This window comes from Pteropus medius, unplaced genomic scaffold (assembly GCF_902729225.1).
Source record: "Pteropus medius unplaced genomic scaffold, Ma_sr-lr_union100, whole genome shotgun sequence".
NCBI lineage: Eukaryota > Metazoa > Chordata > Mammalia > Chiroptera > Pteropodidae > Pteropus > Pteropus medius.
Window position 1 is genome coordinate 31,996,608 of NW_024344378.1, and position 14,588 is coordinate 32,011,195.

The 14,588-nt window shown below is 34.1% G+C and overlaps 1 protein-coding gene and 1 pseudogene across 1 annotated transcript in view; one reads left to right on the top strand and one right to left on the bottom strand.

Moving 5' to 3' along the window:
* Positions 1-14,588, top strand: part of LOC120608950 (sperm motility kinase-like) — a 105,599-nt gene that overhangs the window by 66,414 nt on the left and 24,597 nt on the right. The gene's annotated exons all lie outside the window — the stretch shown is intronic.
* LOC120610151 (uncharacterized) lies at positions 10,991-11,108 on the bottom strand (annotated as a pseudogene).

Below are 14,588 nucleotides of genomic sequence, written 5' to 3' on the forward strand. Positions count from 1 at the left end.
TCCCCAGTATTTCCCCAGTATCTTCTGTCACTGTGGAACATTTCTTGTAATTGATGAACCAATATTGATACAGTATTAACTAAAGTCCATAATTTACATTAGGGTTCATACTTTGTGTTGTATATTCTAAGGGGTTATATACAACATATAGTGATATAGATTCAACTTAACTGTATCATACAGAACAATTTACTGCCCTAACACTCCTCTATGTTCTACCTATTCATCCTTCCTCCTTTCCCCCCAAACCTCTCACTGGCAACTCCTGATCTTTTTACTGTATCTATAGTTTTGTCTTTTCTAGGATGTCATATAGTTAGAATCAGATGGTGTGTAGTCTTTTAATTTGGCTTCTGTCACTTAGCAATATGCTTTAATGTTTCTCTATGTCTCTTTGTAGCTTGATAGCTCATTTCTTTTTAGTGCTGAATAATATTCCATTTTTTAGGTATACCACAGTTTATCTGTGACCTATTGAAGGACAACTCTTGGTTGTTTCTAAGATTTGTCAGTTATGAATCGAGCTGATATAAACATTCATGTTCAGGTTTTGTGTGATCAATTGAAAGTGAAGTTTTCAATTCACTTGTGAAAATACCAAGGACCACGATTACAAGATTTTATGGTAAAGGTATGTCTAGTTTTGTAAGAAACTACTGAACTGTCTTCCAAAGTGGCCGTCCCTTTTGTATTCTCACCAGCAATGAATGAGAGTTCCTGTTTTTTTTTCACATCCTCCTCAGCATTTGGTGGTGTCAGTGTTTTGAAGTCTAGCCATTCTAATAGATGTACAGCAGTATCTCATTTTAACTTAAATTATCCGATGACAAATATTTAACATGTTTTCATATGCTTATTTGCTTCTGTATATTTTCTTTGATAATATGTCTGTTTAGGATTTTTGCCCATTTTTAAAACGAGATTGTTTGTTTTCTGTTGAGCTCTAAGAGTTCTTTCTATATTTTGGAAAATAGTCCTTTCTCAGATTTACCGAGTGAAAAGATTTTCTCCCAGTCTATAGCTTATCTTTTCGTTCTTTTGTTTTTCACATAGCAGAAGTTTTTACTTTGAATGAAGTCCAATTTATCAATTTTTTTTTTCATGGATTGTGCTTTTGATGTTATATTTAAGGTCATTGCCAAACACAACATCACCTAATTTTCTCTTATATTTTCTCCTAGAAATTTCTTAGTTTTGCATTTTATATTGAAGTTTGTGATCCATTTGAGTTGATTTTTGTGAAAGCTGTAATATATGTATCTAGATTTGTTTTTTTTGTGGTTTTTTTGCATGCATATATCTAGTCGTTTCAGCACAATTTGTTGAAATGTTTACCCTTTCTCCATTAAACTGCCTTTGCTCCTTTGTCAAAGGTCAGTTGATTATATTTGTGTGGTACTATTTCTGAATCTCTATTCTGTTCCATTGATTTATTCATCTCTTCCTTTGCCAGTACTATACTGTCTTTGTTACTGTAGCTTTACTAGTAAGTTGCAAAGTTGGATAGTGTCAGCACTCTGACTTTGTTCTACTTAAATAATGGGTTGGCTGTTCTAGGCCCAATATTTTATTTTTAACAAATGTTTTCTAAGTACTTTCTAAGAGTATTGGATACAGTGGTGAAAAATAGAGAGTTACTGCTCTTATGTGGCCTCCAGATTGGTCTGACTTATGTTTTCTGAAAAGACTCCTGGCACTTTTAAAATGCTCATTCTGTATTAACTTTTCTTACTTATAATATTGACTTCTCTTTCTCAAATCCCTGTCCTGCTTTGTTTTTATTTATATTTATTACTCTTGATTATATTGATTGCTATATAAGCATTGCTATATGCCAAGGACTGTGTCTTTTAAAGTCATTTTCTCATTTAATTCTCATAATAATCGACACTATTGCTATCATCATTTTACAGATATAAAAAATCAGTCCCAGAAAGTTTAAGTAACTTGTCCCAGTTCATACAGCTCCATGTGTTAGAATGAGACTGGAGCCTGGATCAGTCTGAATCTAGAAGTCAACTCTGAACCTCCTATTTTGGTTTATGCTTTACGTGCTCTTTCTTTACTGTAGCGTTTTTAACTGTAGAGGAGTATATGTTTGAGGAAAGTTATGTTGTCAGGAGGTGATTATTTCCCTGTTTTTAAATGACAGAATTTGTTTATATTTGTAAAAACATCTATCCTTTTACTCAAGGGATTCTGTTAACTCTAGTGGCAGGAGGCACATGGAATTTGTATTTAAGTGAATACTGATCTTTCATTTTTGATTAAGAGCTACTGGTATGTCCTCTGAGATCATTTATACATTTGGTGGAAGAACACTTACTGTCTTTGTAAAGTGTAGATTTTTATAGTATTATTAAATTAAATTTAGTAGGCATCTATTTAACAAATGCTGCATCATAGACATTGTTGTGTTTATCCTCGCAAGCCTCATGTTTTCAGCTGTGAATCTGTAGTCATTGTTGACCTTCACTATCAAGTTTCTGGTCAGATTTTCTTCTTTATTTCGGTGTATGGCTCTCTTCTCACATTTGATGAGGGGGCACTGTGTCATCCTAGTCTTTACCCAGCTACTTCCAAAGAGACCAGAGATCTTCAAGAGGTCTCATGACCTTTTTCTCATCACAGTTACAAAAACGGTCTCTATTTCCCATTTCATTTATTTTCTCCACAGGGGTTTCATAGGAGATCAATAACTGCTGCAACACAGAGATTTAGGGCCAATTGTGTACAGAAAATAAGCCCTTGGAAAAACATGACCAGAAGTTTATTTTTGGGCTGAAATTGTTTCAGAAGGCACTTGATAATTTCTGAACAACCTCTGAGATCAATCATGCATTTGGTGGTAAAAGACTTTTTTTTTTTTTTGTAAACTGTCTATTTTCCTGGCATAATAAAATAAAATTCAGTAGACATTTTTTAATACTTAATTTATAAGGTACTTTGATAAGTAACATAGATGACACAAAAGTGAGAATTTCCCTGAAAAAAATAAAAACTTGTATAGAAGAAGAGAAACACAGCCAATTATAACATTAAAAAAAAATTAAGAACTACTGTAGGGGCAGGCATTAAAAGTGCCTAAGAAGTACCTAGGGAACTGTATAATTGTCTAAGAAACAGTTTGTTTCAGTTACATTGGCATCCTGGAATTTAAAGCTGTCGAATATTAAGGATATGGAGTAGAGAAATAGAGTTGAGAGACTGTGAATTCCTATAGTCCTATAGAAGATGCAGTTCTGCCCAGGTCCTTATAGAGGTGTGGGTTAGGAACATTGACTCCTATCAGCTCAGTGTTGTGGGTACAGGAGACTCCTTTATTCTACTAGTTCAATGATCTCTGTACTACAGTGAAGTACTTGTTAAAGGACCTGGGCACGGATTAAGAATAGAGGATGTGCTTGCTGCCTTGAGGGAAGGTTGTTTGATATGTTTGGGCATTTGGTTAAGTTGCTCTTAAAAGAAGCAATATATGAAGGACTAATTTCTTGGGCTTTTTCAGAGTTTAGGAATGTAAAAAGTCAAAATATTTCTCCTTGGCAGAGTGTAAGCCCCATGTGGGCAGAGCATTTGTTCACTAGAGCATCCTGAGAACCTAGTACCTCCTCCCACATATATGTTGTTCAATTCATGAATTTTGAATGTAACATATAAACAAGCGTCGGGCAGGAGGGACTCAGCCAAACATACACATTTTATTCTGTGGAAGCAATAAATAAGTAGTTGTCTGTATCATCTTATTTATTCCCATTTTTAATGACTCGTTTGTTATCCTTTTATTTTCCATTCCCAAGTTTCTTCTTTATCGTATCTTTGGGATGATCATATTTCAGATTTAGTGTCTGCAGAACATAATAGGTACGTGAGATAAAATGAATTCTCAGTCTTATATTCATAGCACTCTGCAATCTGATATCCATATTCCTTTTTTGCTTTCTTCTATTTCTCTTTAAGAGAGCCCACCTATTTAAGAGAGAATTAAGTTCTGCTCCAAGTTATCTGCTCCAAGGAGCACAGCTAAAATATGAATGAAGGTAGCATGACTTGCATCAGACTTAATATGAATAACAAATAAAGCTTTATTGTACTGCCATTGAAATTTTCAGCTCTTCTATTACAATGTCATTTACTCTGACATAAACAACATCCATTATCAAGCTATGCTTCAGTCTGGGGGCACCTGCTTTTCCACATCTCTGCTTATCAGACCATTTTCTGTTTTCTAAGGGCCAGAAGCATACTCACTAGTTTGAGAAGGCTTTCTTAATCATATCCTATCAAAGAAAAGGGTTGATCTGTCTTCCATCTGATGAGGTATTAACACTTATTTGACATTTACTATCTGTGACCTAGATTTTGGCCTGTATAACTTTTACCTCTTTAAATGTTTATATATATATATATTTTTTTTCTACCAGCTATATTATAATATCTTGCATTTTATGCTATTGTATGACTCCCATGGTGCATAAGACATGAGAGTTGTTATTCAAAGGTCGTGAGTGATCCCTGCAAATTGGAAAAAAAAAAAATATTGAAAATATCGGCCATTTCAAGGCCAGATGAAAGTCAGAGGCTTTTTTCTATACAAAATTTTAAATATGAATTGCTTCCATCCAAAACTATTTTTATTATAATTTTAATGTTCCCCCATTTTCAAGTGAATTGAAAATGATATAAAGAATTATGCTAAATAGTTAAAAATAACATTGCTTTCCTATGTATGATTGATTAACTTAGATGATAATCTAGTGGGTAGTCTAGTGGGTAGTTGGTAGGGAAAATTGAATATCTGCAGTCATACTCAAAAAGAAATAACACATCTCAACCATAAATATTTAAGTAAGTTATAGTCAATCCTACATTCACCATTTTGAGTGTAAAAACTTTTTCCAGGCATTCTGTCCAGGAATGCAGTAGCAGTGAAATAATTTCCAAAGTTTTCTCTACCCATCTTTATCTCAGATGTAATTCTGCAGTCAACCCACATACATTTCCAAGGGCATTGTAGGGGACAGGATTATCTAGAATCCTGGAGCAAGCTCATCTTATAAGCTACTAGATAAAAAGCTTTAAAATTACTAACATTAAAGTGAGCTATTCTCCCTTGATTCAAATTTGAGGATACTAAGCCCTTTTGAACTTATCAGTTCCTATTTATGAGATCAGTGCATTTTTTTCTCAATGTGACCTGACTCTTTTATGTGAATTAAACTGTTTTTATTCCTTTTTTTTTTCCTCAAATTTGCTTTTCTGAATAGATCAGAAACCTTAAAGCTGACCCACAAGGAAGCCTCCTTATCTGGTTGGGCACAGATACAGCCAGTTGAAAGGGAAGAGGGGTGTTTCTCTCTTGATCCATAGGTCCACCCCTCTATTTAAATTGCTGAAGATTAGTCCATATTTTATTTCCAAAGATCACCCCTCGTGTTTTTGTGTAATGAGCCTGACAGAACACTGATACAATTCTGTGATAGCCCTGCCAAGGTCTATTTGCTACTGACCATTAAGGAACTTCTCCTTGAATATATTTTAAAACAGGAATCCTTTTCCAAATAAGTGGTAGGAACTATGTTAACTGGAGTTTATTCCATTATAGTCCCTTGCTCTGAAAAGTCAGATGGAAGTCAAACTTTATTCTGAATGCACCAGGAAACTTTGTAAAAACTATGTAAAGATCATTTTGTAAATGGGCTTTTCAGGAAGTATATACTGCCTAAAATGAATGTCTTAGAAGCCCTTGTCAATTGCAGTATGTGTGTATGTGTATTTTTTTTCCTTAATATTTATTTGATGGCATAAAGTACACCCTCACTTATTCCCCTTCTTCATCACAGCCTCATACTTTATCAAAAAGATATATTTTTAAATTTCATTCCATTTCCACAAGTCACTATTACACCTTTTTGAGAAAAAATCCAGCCTGGTTTAATAATAATGTTAATTTTTAGGAGGTGTTTGTTCCTGTAAAATCAGTAATAAAGAGAGCTCAGTCATGTTTGGCAGGAAATGTTCTCTGGATTAAAGAGCACAATATCAATGATTGTCCAACTTTCAATGTCTTTAAGGCTAGAAATCGGGTCGAGGGGGGGAGTCGTCTTGCATTTTGCACCAACGATCATGTTTTTGTAGTTAAGAAAATCTCCCTAATTTTCATTTTGGAGTTAATTATCAAGTTGATATGGAAACATTTAATAATAACAGTTCTATAAATTATTTCTAATGGAAAGAGTCAGAAACTCTATAAGAAAAATGATTAACATATATTCACTGTAGAAATTTCCTACAGAATTATAGTATCTACAAGTTTTATTTTTTAAGTAAATATAAACCACTGAAAAGTAAACATTCCTCTGAGTTTATCCCTTTGACCATAAGATCACTACAGAAAGTCAGTATTGTGTAGTAAAGCATGAGTACTTTGAAGCCAGGCTGTCTGATTTTGAACGTTAGCTCAACTACTTGCTAAATGTATAATCTGGAGTTAGATTAACTAAATATAAGTTATTCATTTGGGATTATTAGAGCTGTTGACATATTTTAGTTCCTTCATTAGTAGTTTAACCAAATTTCCTAGCAGATGGCAATAATAAAAAGAGAGGCTACCTGGTATACTGGGGCCTGGCAGAAAAGACATGTATATTAAATCAAGGGTGTTGTGAGAGGAAAAATAAAAGATGAATGAGAATAGCGAGTTTACAATTTGTTTATGTTTATTTCATATATATATATATATATTTTTTTTTTGATTGCCTATATGTGCACCAGAGAATAAATGTAAAATTTTCTCTATCTCATTTAACTCTCAGGATTCTATGATATAATTTAATTTTATATAAGGAAAACAGATTTAGAGAATCGTGGGGCTTTTTCAAGAGAGAGTTGGAATGTAATTGAGTGCTTCTTTATGATATGTTGAATTTTCTGATATCCCATTTTAATACCTTTATTAAAAAAACACATAGAATTTGCTCACTGAATTTTTGTTGGGTCGAATTAAAAGGAGATGATTGCTTACATTTTCTTTGATTTGGAGGGGCCTGTTGCTAGCCATATAGATGTCAGAATTGAATCCCTTCGACTCAGCTTATTTTCTTTTTGAACTCTGTTCTTGTCAGCCTTAGTAGCTGTATAATGATATGTGTCAGAAATAAGTGACAGTGATCAGTGGTTTCCTGGATCCTTAGAGAGATGAGTCAAAAGCTTGAGCAGTGGAGTGAGCATTAAGGAGGAAATATTTAAAATATAATGTAGTATAATGTGGGAGTAATAGAGACATTTTCTGATGTTAGGCATGGCAGGAACTCAGATGGAGATGATGTATTTAAGTAAAGGAAGAATAGAATGAAGAGTTGTATTTTGTTGTTTAACACCTCTTAAGTTAATAGAATACCCAAAGTGCAGACTATATAAGAAAGTGGCCTCCTAAGGAGTTATATTGAAAGGCATCTTTATTGAGAATTAGAAGAAAGAGAATTCTAAAAGTAAATTCTGAGAAATAAAAGTAAATCCTGAAAATTCTAAAAGTAAATTGTGAAAAGTTCAAAGTTAGTATATAACATTGACATGGATAAAAAAAAAATGTCATAGCATATTTTCTGATGATACTATGCTCTTATTTAGTTTTTGGCTAAAAACTATGTAATTAAAAAAATTCATGAATTCTTTCTGATTATCCATGTAAGCAAACATAAGGACTGATAATCAGTATTACTACAATCATAGCATTAAATACAGTATGTTTGCATCAGCCCAGTTGTGACTAAAGACAGTGCCATTTGAAAGAAATTTTTTTTTTTGCCTGTTTATAATGAATAGACTTTGCCTGTGACAGAAAATAAAGTAAAACAAAGATTAATTTCAGGAAGGAAATTGCTTAAGATCTCTGTGCTTTACTTCCCTCATCTATAAAATGAGGGTGATAAAAGTACCCATCACCTACAATAGTTGTGAGGACTAAGTGAGTAAATATATGTAAAGCAAACATATTCTTGACACATAATAATTGCAATATGAATGATTGCTACCATTATTTGTTACTTGAGAGCAGTTGTTGTGGTGGAAGCTAACTGAGAGGTTACTGAAAAAAGATAGGCTAAATGAAAGATTAAGAATAAGGGTTAGGAGCATCACTCTGCCTGACTTCAAATTATACTGCAAAGTGACAGTAATCAAAATGGCATGGTATTGGCAGGAAAACAGCCATACAGACCAGTGGAACAGAATCGAGAGTCCAGAAGTAAACCCATGTTTATATGGGCAAATAATTTTCAACAAAAAACCCAAAAACATACAGTGGAGAAAGGAAAGCCTCTTCAATAAATAGTGCTGGGAAATCTGGAAAGCCACCTGTAAAAAAATGGAACTAGACGGTTGTCTGTTACCTCTCATGGGTATGTGGTAGTGGAGGCCGAGCTCACTTCCCTTCCCATAATAGGTAAGGGATTTTTCAGTGTCACAGCTGACACAGACCACAGGCCCTTGTCGGTCACTCCCCTAACAGCTCGCCAACCAATCAAAATACACTTATGTATATAAAATAAAAAGCCTTGTCGCAATCAAGGCTCAGCCTTTGGATGTGAATCCATTGAGCTTGTGCCAGCACCAATCAACATTACTTCTTGCTTATTGCCTCAGTGTCCTGTCTCTCTGTTCGAGTATCCTACAATAGGTATTTGCCCCAAAGACTTGAAAACTCATATCCGAAAAAATATTTGCACACCGATGTTCACAGTAGCCAGAACATGGAAACAATCAAAATGTCCTAGGATAGATGATTGGATAAAGAAGCTGTGGCACATATATACAATGGAATATTACTTAGCCATAAGAAGAGATGAAATACTGCCATTTGCGACAATATGGATGGACCTCAAGATAATCATGCTAAGCGAAGTAAGCCAGACAGAAAAGTTTGAAGATCACATGATATGCAACAAACGAACAGGCCAAATAAACATTGACTCATGGACAATAGACTAGTGGTTACCAGATGGAAGAGGGGAAAGGGAAGGTAATTAGGGTGAAAGGGGTCAAATATGTGGTGACAGAAAGAAATCTAACTATGGGAGGTGAACACACAATGTAAATATTTGTATCCCTTACTGTTAAAATGTATAGCTGAAACTTACCAGATTTCATTAACCAATGTCATACAAAATAAATTAATTAAAAAAAAAAAAAAGGCTAACAGGCAAATTTAAACTCAGTTCATTTGTGATGAACATACACACACACACACTCACACACATGAACACACAACTTATTAAGGGAAATCACATAACTTCTAAGAACAATTAAGATACATAAAAAATTGGGAAATATGAAATAATTTTAATGATTATATCATTTTTTCTAAGAGAATTATTTGAAATTACTCTCAAGACTTCCATAGAACAATGGAACTGTGTATTTTCACAACTAATGAATGTGATTGAAGGTTTAATTTTCTACTAACTTTGACAAAGTGTCTAATTTTTGAGACAAGGTGTTTATTTCCATTTTACTATTTTGTTACTATAAATGCCATCTTAAAAATGGAAGCATTGCCCAAAATATTTTTCAGATATCTCAAAATCGTTCAAAAGGGGATTGAAATGGACTGGGGTTGATTTTGGAAGGAAAGATTGAATCTGGACATGCTGTAATAGCAACAATTTCTTCAACATTTTAGGAGATTTCAACATTTAGCAGAATATTAGAGGATAAAAACAACTTTGAAAATTACACCTGAAAGTAATCTAATATTGTATGATGACTGTAATTGAAAAAATAATAATAAAATACAAAACAAAAAGATTAACAGCTACTGTATAAATTCTCAATATTTCCATTAAACTAACAATGGAAAGAATTATGTGTAAATCAAATGAAAATTAGATGTGAGTAAAAAGACTGAATGAAATGAAAATCCTCCAACTAACCAATGACCTTTACATTTCCATAAAGTCAAAGAGAGGAGAGATTAAATGAACAGCTTAAATGAGATGTAATCTTTGTTACAGAAGATTGGCTAAAATTGTAACATTTCTCATTTCCCAAGGAAACAGCATATCCTAACCAGGAATGTGAAGATATAGAGTTACAGGGGATAATAAGGTTCTTCCAAACCCACCAAGGGTTAACAATTCAGCAAATCATATTTCTTGTGAAGTGTTTGGTAACTTTCTAACTGTCTTTCTCAGGCTCATCTTCCAAACTTTCTGGAATATTTAATGTTCAAAAGGATACTAATTAATTATGAAATAATCTTTCATAATTTTTGGATTTTCAGTAATCTTTAGTCCTAATTTTAATGGAAATTAGTGAACTATTTGATTTTTAAAACAATGGAAATTCTGCCCTTTTGCTTAGGCCAACATACTATTTTGTCTCCTAATGTCCAATTTGCCTTTTTTCTTTTTTGATTTTACCTAATTTCTTTCAAACACCAAATTTCTTTATTCAGGCTGTAATATGTACAGAATATGCAGCTTCCACTTGCTGCTGTTTGTAGGGTGCACAGACCCTGCTCAGTCTAAATAGTTTATCCAAATACCTTTAAATGTCACTAGGTGACTCTCCTCCTCTGTACTATAATTGAGTTTGACAATATCAACAATGATATCACCTAAAAAGTGTCATCTTCAGTGAGAACTTCCAAAAACTACTGGAAATAAAACAAAGGTCAGTGATTTATGAATGTAGCCCAGATAAGCAAAGGAAAGACAGAAATAAATGAAAAAAGCATTTACCCTTCTAAATAACATCTTACTGTAAAATCGGCATCATTATCTGAGAAATAACCAAAAATATGGAGACATTTTTATCTGGATGTGCTAAGAGTTTATTACTTGATGTAATTATAGTGTTTAAATATATATATATATATATATATATATATATATATATATATTTTTTTTTTTTTTTTTAGGCGAGGTAACCCTTGGTTGACCTCACAGGTTGCAAAGACCTTGTCAGTTTACAATCCCTTATTTTTTATTTTTTACACCTACAACACCTGGTCTTCCTAGGTGGTCTCCCATCCAAGTACTAACCAGGCCCATCCCTGCTTAACTTCTGAGATCAGAGGGGATCAGGCTTGTGCAGAATATATGGCTTTTAATTCAGTCATTTTATAATCACTTGCTCTATGTTTTTTATTGCTACTGTAACAAATTACTACAAACTTAATATCTTAAAACAACACAAATTAACTTTTGCTCTGCAAAAGATATTGTCAGAGAAAGAGAAAGCAAGCCATAGACTGGGGGAAAATATTTACAACAAATATCTGATAAAAGTCAATTATCTGAAATATACAAAGAACTCTTAAAACTCAACAGTAAAACTAACAAACCAATTAATAAGTGGGCAAATGATACGAAGAAATAACCTCACCAAAGAATATATGCACACAGCAAATAAGTATATGTAAAGATACTCAGCATCATTTGTCATTAGGGAATTACAAATTAAAACAACAATGAGATACCACTACACTTCTATTAGAATGATCAAACTCCAAAACCCTGACAACCAAATGCTTGTAAAGATATGGAGCAACAAGAACGTTCATTCATTGCTAGTAGAATACAAAATGATACAGCCACTTTGGGAGATAATTTCGCAGTTTCTTACCAAATTAAACGTGATCTTATCATACGATCTAGCAATCTCTCTTCTTGGTATTTACGCCTTTGGGCTGAAAACTTATGTCTACATAAAAATGTAGACATAGATGTTTATAGCGACTTTATTCACAATTGCCAAAACTTGGTAGTAACCAAGATTGTCCTTCAGTAGGTGAATGGATAAACTATGTAACATCCAGATAATGGAACATTATTCGGTGATAAAAAAAAAAAAAATGAGAACTCAAGCCATGAAAAAATATGGAATTAACTTAATTAGCTTATTGTAGTTAATAGAAAATTAAGACAAAGACAATTCGCCGAATTTAAAGATATTTCTTGAGAAACTGAAAAATCTCCATAGTATGGAAGGAAAACTGAGATTGCTTCTCCAACTTGAGGCCTAAGAGAGTTACCCCTTTCCCAAATATTTGTGTCCTTGTGACTGAGTTATCTTTTGACACTAACAGTAATCTACATTTCTATGTTGGACAATAGGAACTAAAAGCAGTGAGGCAGATAGCTTTACGGTCAGGATGTCAGACGTGGGCCCCATTCCCATCTTATATTGTTCCAAAAAGAGTCATATTAGTTAAGGGAGAAAAAAATGATAAGTGATAGAAGGAAAATATAGCTGTAAAATGTCACATTGACCTTTTGACATTTGACAAGAAACAGCAGGAAAAGGACCTTTCTGTGTGCCTGCCTCCATAGAGTGATGTAGTTTGATTTTTTTACCATTGCATTTCTAAACTAATTCCTGCCATTTTATATATAATTGACTCACACCTACCATCTGCATTTGTAGGCAACATTTATTTCATTAAATGTCACACTGGTGTATTTCTGGCTCAGTTGGTAACTACAATAAATTATCTCCCATATATGTATTTCAGTTGGTATAATGATGAAATATAAGGATTTGCTTCCTACCCACTTAGATCCTGTGAATACAGAAAGGTCTGCTAAAGATCAGAGAGTGAGAATGTCAAAAGTTTATATAAAACTATATAAAAGCTTAGAGCCAAGTATATGTTTAATTGTATGAATCAATGATAGTGCTTGTCATATACTTCATGGATATGGTAAAATAGAAACCATGTGCATCTGAGCACGTGGCCTTTATTCTCATCCCAGGCTCAAGATACAAAAGAAGAAAAAAAACCTATGCCAAATTTATGATAGGTTAAACCATAACTTCTTTCTCCTCTTTTCTTTCCTTTTTTCCATTCTCCTCCTTATCTGCCTTATCCCCTTTTATTCTTTTACTTCAATAAACTCATCATTAGCTCAAGTGAGTGTTGAACACAAAAATCACAATTTGAGGAAATCTGCCATGAGCCACAAAGCACTCATTTTTTAGATATTTTTAATCTTGATATGTGCATAAGAAGTAGGTGTGATTGATAGTTTATTCTTAAACCAACAGAGAGCTGAGGACAAGAATAAATTTATATGAACTAAACTTGGTAAGCAACAAGTCTTTCAGGAGAGAAGAAATCCACTATTATGCTCAGTCCTGACAGAAACAAAGAGATAAGTCATCTAGATAGTCCAGACCAAGGAGAATCTGGCATATGGGCTAGTGTGACAGAAAACAATCCAGAGGAGGGCTGGGCATAAAACAACACTTGACTTTCCTACAGGTTTCAGTGATTGCTGGGTGAAGACGGGTGGTGTCCCTCACATAGGGGCAGGGAATGAGATCCCAAGGAAATTCCTGTAGATACTCTGGGCTATGAGTTAAAGAAGAGAGAGGGAAGAACTACCTGAGTGGAGCATCTCAAAGGAAATATCTACCTTCAGGGAGTGGGATCTGCTTTACAGTCTCAACAGCCCTCTCAGGGCCAAGCATGGGACCGCAGGGCAAAGAGAGCATTCACCCCACAGAACAGAAAGTTGGCACAAGGAGTGTAGATCAAAGAGAACTTCCAAGGGACCTAAAAAAAAAAAAAAAAGAAAGAAAGAAAGAAAGCTGTCAATCAGCCTATAAAGCAGGGACTGATTGCTCACACCTCATAAAGCACATTGCTAGAACCTCACCAATGCTTAGATCCTGGGCCCTGAAGAAGGGAAAGTCTAAATTCTACCCTCAAAATGGGGTGAATGGAATTGAACTAAAGCTGCAACAAAGTCCAGAGATAGACCAGTTACAGAGAATACTGGCTCAATTTCTCCTCTCTTAATCTGGTAAGAGGAGGAGTGTGTCCCTAAAATGGAGCCAGGAGGCCATTCTGGAAGTGGGTCTTAGCACCTCTTTGTCAGACAGAACATAAACTTTTGAACTGAACAAAACCATAAATATTTTGAGAACACTGCAAAAACTATGGCAATTTGTTGCAGTGACAAACTTTTACTTAGTCATAAACTTGGTCATCAATCATGTTTTGCCAAGGTTAGCTTTCTGCCACCAGCACCAATTAAAATTCTTTGTGAATGACTTTACAAACCTTCCCTTCTGCTTTTTAAAAACTTCTGACTTTTGTTCCTTGGGACACTATTTGGATTGCTACCTGAATCTTTGCATGCCAATTTGAAATTTTGATCCCCCAAAGAATTTTATTTTATTATCTCTTTTTACATTTTATTTTCTTAATTATTGCCTTCTGATAGTTTATGTTAACAGGAAGAGGAAGGGAAAAAGGAAAGCAGGAAAGAAAGAAGAAAAGGAAGGAGGGAAGGAGAAAGGAAGCGGGAAGAGAGAATGAGAGAGGGAGAGAAAGAGGCAGGGAGAGAGGAGGGAGGAAGGAAGGAGGGGTGAAGACTGAGAAATATGGATTTGTTGATTGGATGATAATTCATATCAAGTTAGCACAACGATATTGCATATTTCCATGATTGTAAATGAGGTAGAACTTTGTTTGACTTTGAATTTTATACCTCATTCTAAAAATGTTTTTTGCATCTTATATCTGTTTTGCATATTTTGTAGTAGCTGGTGGCACAAAACGTTAATGCTTTTTCTTTTGTGAT